At 38.9% G+C, this 9028-nt stretch overlaps 1 pseudogene; it reads left to right on the plus strand.

Moving 5' to 3' along the window:
* Positions 1-2016: 2016 nt before the first annotated feature.
* On the plus strand, positions 2017-7068 carry LOC105118875 (uncharacterized; annotated as a pseudogene).
* Positions 7069-9028: the final 1960 nt, after the last annotated feature.

Genomic DNA, 9028 nt, shown 5'->3' on the forward strand with positions numbered 1-9028 from the left:
CTTTTAGATTAACAATGTATTCAGGCTATTGCTATTTTGTATACTTTTTACCACCTTCGGTTAGTTATAAAAAGGCCATCCTTCTTTTCAAATGGAGTTTCGGGGAGTTAAATCTGATAAAGAACTTGGCAAACACCCTTTACAGCAATCAGTTTGGCTCAGATATCTTGCTTAAAGGATTACGAAAGTCATGAATCAGTTCATTAAAATATACACATCACATATGCATCTTATTTTGCATTATATGTTTGTTTATAATATGTCATTTGCATACCCCAGTGAAACATAGGTCCCCCACCCAAGGTCCATTACACCAGAAACAGAGCAAGAATGGAACACGAAGAACCGCTTTTCTAGAATCCCGCTACTAGAGCGAGCTAGAATCAGTGAAAAATGAAGTGTCACGGATGACTAATTTGCTTGAACAGCTGTTAAAAGCAAAAAGTAGGGAGGGAACATCTACTCAGCCAGCTACAAGTTTGCCTACAACATCTCCAATTATGGGGGCAGAGTCAGTAGCGGAACAACATTTTACGCCAACCATCCCTATCCGGTTAGCTCACATGCCACCTATCGGAGATTTAACACTGAATAGGCCTTCTGAAAATAGGTCTGGCAGTTTCATCAGCCAAGATAAGATATCTGCATTAGAAGAACGATTGAGAGCTGTAGAAGGAAATGATTGATTCGATCCAATGCGAGCAGCTGAGGTGTGTTTGGTACCAAACATCGTGGTACCAAAAGATTTCAGGGTCCCAGAATTCACCAAATATACAGGCTTGGAGTGCCCAAACACACACCTTCGATCTTACTGCAATAAGATGGCGGAAGTAATCCATGATGATAAAATGCTTATCTATTTTTTTCAAGATAGTCTGTCAGGCTCTACTTTAAACTAGTATATGCGGTTGGAAACAAGTAAAATCAAGAAATGGAAAGATTTGGTAGAGGCGTTTCTCAAACAGTATAAATTCAACCTAGAAATAGCTCCAGACTGAACAAGCCTAATGTCCATGGAAAAGAAAAGCTAGGAGTCAGTCAGGGTGTATGCACAAAGGTGGAGGGATGAGGCGACATATGTCCAACCCCCTTTAATCGAGACCGAGATGGTGACTTTATTTGCTAATACCTTTAAAGCACCTTACTATGAGCATTTAATGGGCAGCTCCTCTCAGCATTTTTATGACGTTGTACGCATAGCAGAGAGAATAGAACAAGGTATTAAATTTGGGTGCATACCGGAGCCTCTAGAAAAAAAAGGTTATTTAGGAAGAAGAAGAGAAGGGGATGTTAACAACTTAGAAGGAGGTTATAAAGGAAAGAAAGTAAATTACCCTAACCCACAAATACCTACCCCGTAATTCACCAACATGAACTTTACCAAGCCCGTATACCCAAATTCAACCAACCAAACAATCACCCACCAAACAACCAAAATAATTATCAAAGGCCATATACCAAATATACTTCTGAGCAATTACCTCCACTACCAATGCCTTTAAAAGATTTATACGCTAAATTGCTAAGCATTGGGCAAATAACTCCAATTCTTCTACCGCCAATTCAACCACCCTTTCCCATATGGTACAAGCCAGAACTAGCTTGTGAATACCATGTCGGTAATCCTGGGCACGCAATTGAAACTTGCTATCCTTTTAAAAGGAAGTTGTTATAACTCATCAAAATGGGGTGGGTATCTTTCGAAGACGCGCCCAACATCAATTCAAATCCATTGTCTAAACATGCTCCTGGTAATTCGGGAGTGGGCATGATAGAGGTTGCCAATCAAAAACAAGTATTGAAGGTGTCTATGAAAGGGTTGTACGACATGTTACAATTAGGGTCACTAAACATGAACATTGCATGTCAGTTGGGAGGTGATACCTATTGTGAGTTCCATAGGATGGAGGGACATCATATTGAGGATTGTATCAAGTTTCGCCAGAAGATTGAAACAATGTTAATCATGGGAGAATTAAGACTTGAAACCACGGGGGGCAACCAAGAGGGGAGTTGATGGAAGGCCAAGATAAATTGTCAAAGGTGTGTAGAGTTCAAACTACAGCTAATGGGTTACCAAAACTGATCCTAACTAAACCTTCATTTACACCAAAGGATCACAATGCAATGCCATATAGCTATGGTTATACCGCGAACACTCAAGCCCCAATCCCTTTATTTCATACTAAGATCAGTGGGCTAACACAGAGTGGCCGCTGTTTTACTCTCGACGAGTTAAAGAAAGCCAAAGGCAAGGAAGTGGTGGATCTTGATAAAGAAACAAAGGTAAATAAGCCAGTAACGGAAGAGGAGTCAAATGAATTTTTGAAGTTGATAAAGCACAGTGAGTATTGTCTAATAGATCAACTCAAAAAGACTCCAACAAGGATATCTCTCATGTCCTTGATACTGAGCTCAGAGCCACATCGAAATGCCTTACAAAAGGTACTGAATGAGGCGTATGTACCCCAGGACATTGAACAGAAAACCATGGAGCACCTGGTAGGGAGGATCCACGCTTCTAATTACCTATAATTCACAGCTGATGAATTAGATGCTGAAGGAACAGGACATAACAAACCTTTGTATATCACCATAAAATGCAAAGACTGTCTTGTTGGAAAAGTACTCGTCGATAACGGCTCAGCTCTTAATGTACTACCGAAACATATGCTGAAAGAAATGCCAATCGACGAATCTCATATGAAGCCCAGTACCATGATAGCAAGAGCATATGATGGTTCGCCTAGACAAATCATTGGGACTTTGGACGTAGAGCTGTATGTGGGACCATAAATGTTCTTAGTATCACTCCAAGTGATGGATATCCACCCATCCTATAGCATGTTGCTGGGAAGACCTTGGATCCATGCAGCTGGGGCGGTAACTTCATCATTACACTAGTGTTTGAAATATATCATGAACGGGATGTTAGTAACCATTAAAGCAGAGGAAACGATCTCCATGATAAAGAATCTTGCTATACCTTTCTTTGAGGCAAAAGATTGTGCGGGTGAGAATCTTCATGCCTTTGAGATTGTAAACACTGAGTGGGTACCTGAAAGCACAATGTTAAGAAAGCCGAGGATTTCGGAAGCAGCAAGGATGGCAGCTAAATGTTTTTTGGAACATGGAATCCCATTCCAATATAACCCTATCACTAAACTACCAAAAAGGATTAAGCCAATCAAGATAAGATGTGTTGACCAAAGATTTGGTTTAGGATATAAGCCTAAGAAGGAGGACCATCATTGGGCTGCAGATAGACGAAGAGAATGAAGAATGGCTAGAATTGAAGGAAGGGAGCTTGAAGAAGAAAAACTAGAAATCCCTCCCCTAATGGTGTCTTTCCCAAAGGCAGCATATGTGATACAACCAGATAACAAAGCAAAAGATGTTGTTCAAAGGGTGGTAACTATGAGCATCAACACCATGGAGGAAGATAAGGTGGAAGGAAGTAACACGACAACAGTAGTGGAAAGGGAAGATGAAGTGCTACCACAACTGACTGTTCATATCCTAGAAGAACTCCCCACCAAGACTTTTGTGCGAAGGCTGGCTGAAGGTGAAAAGTTTCAAAACTAGGTGACCCAAGAAGCCCCAGTAGTGTTTAAAATGAACCCTGAAAGCGGATCTTCCCCGACATCACATACATTTAACATCAAGAATGAATGGCCAAAATTTAACAAACATGTGACAATGATGGAAGAAGAAGAATGGGATGAAAGCAATATCAGAGAATTCACAAAGCTAGTAGAGCAACATGAAAAAACCTGGGAACCTGCTACTGAAGACCTCAAAACTATAAATGTGGGTAGTGATCAAGCTAAAAAAGAATTGAAAATAGGGACATTGACCACGCATAAGCAAAAGGCAGAGTTAATAGCTCTATTACATGAGTATGCAGATATTTTTGCTTGGTCTTACGAGGATATGCCTGGTTTGAACACAAATATCGTGGTACACAAGATCCCATTAGAGGAAGGTTGTAAACCAGTCAAACAGAAGTTGAGGAGAGCACATCCGGATTCATGGATTAAAGTGAAAGAGGAACTCGAGAAACAATGGCGTGCTGGATTCCTAGAAGTTGTTAAATACCCACAATGGGTATCCAACATTGTTGTCGTACCTAAGAAGGAAGGGAAGATTAGAATTTGCATGGATTTCAGGAATTTGAACAAAGCTAGCCTCAAAGATGATTTCTCACTGCCTCACATAGACATTTTAGTTGACAATGCTGCACGTAGTTCCACATATTCCTTTATAGATGGTTTCTCAGGATACAATCAGATAAAGATGGCTTCAGAAGACAAGGAAAAAACGACTTTTGTTACCCCTTGGGGAACTTACTGCTATAAGGTTATGCCGTTCGGTTTAAAGAATGCAGGAGCCACTTATCAACGAGCCATGGTAACTCTATTCCATGATATGATGCACAAAGAAATCGAGGTGTATGTAGATGATATGATTGCAAAGTCAAAAGAGGGAGAAGATCATGTCAAGGTGTTGCGAAAGTTATTTGAGAGATTGAGAAAGTATGAACTAAGGCTTAACCCTGCAAAATGTTCATTTGGGGTTAAGTTCGGCAAGCTGTTAGGATTTGTAGTAAGTGGTAAAGGCATAGAGGTGGATCCTGACAAAGCAAAAGCCATCCAATCCATGCCAACCCCAAAGTCAGAGAAAGAAGTGAGAGGATTCTTGGGAAGGTTAAACTATATTGCTAGATTTATAGCTCAACTAACTACCACATGTGAACCTATCTTCCGATTGCTCTGAAAAAAGAATCCGGGAACTTGGAATGAACAGTGTAAGGAGGCATTCAATAAAATCAAGCATTATTTGCAAAGTCCGCCATTGCTTGTTCCTCTTGTGTCAGGAAGGCCTTTACTTTTGTATCTGACAGTAACGGAGACAGCTATGGGATGTGTATTGGGTCAGCATGATGAAACAGGGAGGAAAGAAAGGGCTATCTATTACCCGAGTAAGAAGTTCACTGAATGTGAGTCTAGATACACAGTAATAGAGAAACTATGTTGTGCATTGGGATGGGCGGCAAAAAGATTACGACATTATATGTTGTATCACACCACTTGGTTGATTTCAAAAGTGGATCCATTGAGATACATATGTAACAAGCCCTATCTCTCCAGCCGAATTGCAAGGTGGCAAGTTTTGTTGTCAGAGTATGACATAGTGTATATGACACGGAAAGATGTGAAGGGGAGCGTGATTGCTGACCATTTAGCAGATAATGCTATTGAGGATTATGAACCGCTGGATTTTGATTTTCCAGATGAAAATTTATTGGCAATAGAGGAAGAAGAGGAAAAGACAGATTGGTGGACTATGTTTTTTGACGGAATAGTGAATGTATATGGTAATGGGGCCGGCGCAGTGATAATCTCGCCTAATCAGAAGCTATATCCAGTTTTAGTTAAATTATATTTTGAATGCACCAATAATACAGCTGAATATGAAGCTTGTATACTCGGTTTAGAAGCTGCATTAGAGATGAAGATTAGAAAAGTGGATGTATATGGTGACTCAATGTTGATTATTTGTCAAGTGAAAGGAAAATGGCAAACCAAGGAAGAAAAGCTAAGGCCTTACCAGGAATACTTGTCCACACTAGTAGAGGACTTTGAAGAGATAAAGTTCACTCACCTAATAAGAGAGGGGAACCATTTTGCGGATGCTTTAGCTACATTAGCTGTTATGGCTACAATTGATCTCGGGTATATGGTGTAACCAATACACATTAATATCAGAAATAACCCAGCTTATTGTTACTCAATTGAAGGAGAGATAGATGGGAAGCCTTGGTATTATGATATCAAGAACTTTGTGTAGAAGCAGGAATATCCAGAGGGAGCTTCGCAAGTGGATAAGAAGACCCTAAGACGATTGGCCATGGGCTTTTATCTTGATGGAGAGATTTTGTACAAAAGATCATTCGATGGAACATTACTAAGGTGTTTGAATGCAGCAGATGCTAGAACGGCTTTGCGAGAGGTCCATAAAGGGATTTGCTCAACCCATGCTAGCGGACTTATGATGGCAAGAAAAATACAAAGGGCTGGTTATTTCTGGATGACATTAGAGAAAGACTGCATCGATTATGTCAGAACATGTCACAAGTGTCAAGTGCATAGTGATAAAGTCAATGCACCTCCAACCCCTTTGTTCAATCTGGTATCTCCTTGGCCATTCGCAATGTGGGGAATTGATGTGATTGGGCCTATTAACCCAAAGGCCAGCAATGGGCATAGATTCATCCTTGTAGCCATTGATTATTTCACGAAATGGGTAGAAGCCTGTTCATACGCTCATGTGACTCAGAAAGTGGTAAAGAGGTTCATAGAGAAAGACTTGATTTGTCGTTATGGGCTGCCAGAAAAGATAGTGACTAATAATGCATAGAATTTCAACGGCAAAATGATAGTGGAGCTTTGTACTAAATGGAAGATCAAACATTCAAATTCCTTACCATATAGGCCAAAGATGAACGGGGCCGTGGAAGCAGCCAATAAGAACATCAAGAAAATCATTCAAAAAATGGTAGTCACCTATAAAGATTGGCACGAGATGTTGCCATTCGCTCTCCATGCATATCACATTGCAATAAGAACTTCGACTGGAGCCACGCCATATTCATTGGTATATGAAATGGAGGCAGTAATGCTGTTGGAAGTCGAAATCCCATCATTAAGGGTGTTGATGAATTCAGAGTTAGAAGAGGCTGAATGGACCAAAGTCAGATATGAACAGTTAAACTTGATCAGTGAAAAGAGGATAGCCGCCATCTGTCATCATCAACTTTACCAGAAAAGAATGGCTAAGGCATATGACAAGAAGGTTAGACCTCGTGTGTTTCAAGAAGGAGATCTAGTGCTCAAGAAACTTTTATCTTTACCAGGAGAAGACCACAACAACTGGGCTCCAAATTATGAAGGTCCTTATATAGTAAAGAAAGCTTTCTCAGGCGGAGCTCTGAAATTATCTAGCATGGATGGAGAAGATCTAACCAGACCTGTGAATTCTGACTCTGTAAAGAGATATTATGTCTAAATGTGTTCAATTTTCTCCCAAAATAAATACAATAAAGTTTGGCCATGCATTCTTTGTGTAAAGAACCTTGTCATTTCCTTGATCTCACAACACTTATGTCATTTATCTGGAAAGAACTGATTTTGTGCATGATTACAAGAAATGCATCATAAAGCAGTCAAAGATGAAATTTAAGCATTTCCCGAAAAAAGAGGTGACCAAACCAAAATAAACCCCAAGACTAACCCTGAGATAAAACCTTGTCTCTACTAGCATTTTTGAATTTGCATAGATAAATGGTTAGTTAACCATCTCTGTGATCACATATATTTTCCTGGGATAAGAACAAGGTTTATCAATCCTAACAACATGTGTTAGGAAAGGCCATCTTTGTCATCCATTCACATATTTTTGAAATGAGGAAAGGCCATCTTTGTCATCCATTCACTTTTCTAATAAATTCATCCTTTGTAGTCCCCATTTGAGCTGAATCACATTCCTTGCTTATAACAACCCTGACTAGGATCACACCCCACACTGGGGGCAAACGAGAGATATTGAGAAGACCCTAATAGAATCAATAGGAAAGGGAAGAACCAGATCAAGTCCAACGATGATTGAAAAAAAAAAAAAGACTTAAACTAGGGGCAGAGCATATTGATGCCAGTTTTGATCACTTTACCAGCTAGACAAAGCAATAAAGATGGATATGAGATTTGATCATGTAATATTTGGTTATTATCCAGACAAAGCAGTGAACATAGATGATGAAATTGATGTCTCATGTAGTAAACACTACAAAGAACCCCAAAGATGACATTATGAACAAAAAAAAAAAGGAAAAGAAGAAAGAAAACCATACAAAGAATAACAAAGTTACAAACTTTGTTTTTGGTGTCAAGAATAGAATCTCCAGATGACTTTTCATATATTCAAGAATGAAGATTTTGTTTTGGTATGACCTATGTTATGAGAATTCTGGTCATAAAGGTGAACAAGGATATATGATAAGAGAAAAATGATTGATGAATAGTTGATCCTAAGTCTTTGAAACCCTCAAACACCTTTTGAGACTATAAACATCCTTTCTTTCATAACCCATAACCATAGCCTACATTACAAGCTTTTAGAAGCCCTTTCTAATCAAGCGTATGTAACTTCGTTTGATAAACTTTGGTCTCATGATCCACAGGACCTGATAAAGGCATGGTGATCTACTATTATCCGTATTTGAAAAATGCTAGTAAGGGACAATTCTTTTTATATATATTCAGCCTTTTCAAGTCTTTGCTTGAAGCTTTTGGAAAAGATTAAACAGAAGGTCGCCTTTAAAAAAAAAAAAAGTTTGACTTAAAGACAATTGCATTCCAAAACCTAAGAAAACTCTAATGGGAACTGCTTAAACTAGTCTTTAGTATGCATGTGGAACGTTCTAGTAGGCATGCACAATTTCAAGCTCTAGTTGTTGCTAAAGATTTCTTCTAGAAAACCAATCATTTTCTTTACTGTTGAAAAACAAAATACCAAAAAAAAAAAAACCTAAAAAGCTCTTTATGTTGATATGGAGAAAGACGAATAAAAGCATTGGCAAGAGCATGATAAACAAGGTGGACTCGGTGGAAAAGTGGAGATTTCTTCATTTGAAATAGAACAGTACAACAAACACATGCCCACAACTAACTACGAACATACGAGATAAGCTCATACCGAGGGAAAGGTTTTACGAAACCTCGGGGATCTATGTTTTAAGACAGGTAAGAAAGCATGCATTAGCATTCCATTTTTAAATATTGCATTCTGTTAGTGATTGTTTGAGGAAATATACGAGTTAAAATCCAGAGAGTTTGTGGATAAAGAATGAATCATTGAGGGAAGAGTAACAAAGAGTTTAGTTTGGACCAGAGAAAAGAAAAGAAAGGGAGCAAATTTGTTATAAGATTGATCTTTCTTAAACTGTGGTGTTACAATGGTTCTGGTTAAA

Source organism: Populus euphratica, unplaced genomic scaffold, assembly GCF_000495115.2.
Source record: "Populus euphratica unplaced genomic scaffold, PopEup_1.0 scaffold2292.1, whole genome shotgun sequence".
NCBI classification, from domain to species: Eukaryota; Viridiplantae; Streptophyta; class Magnoliopsida; order Malpighiales; family Salicaceae; genus Populus; species Populus euphratica.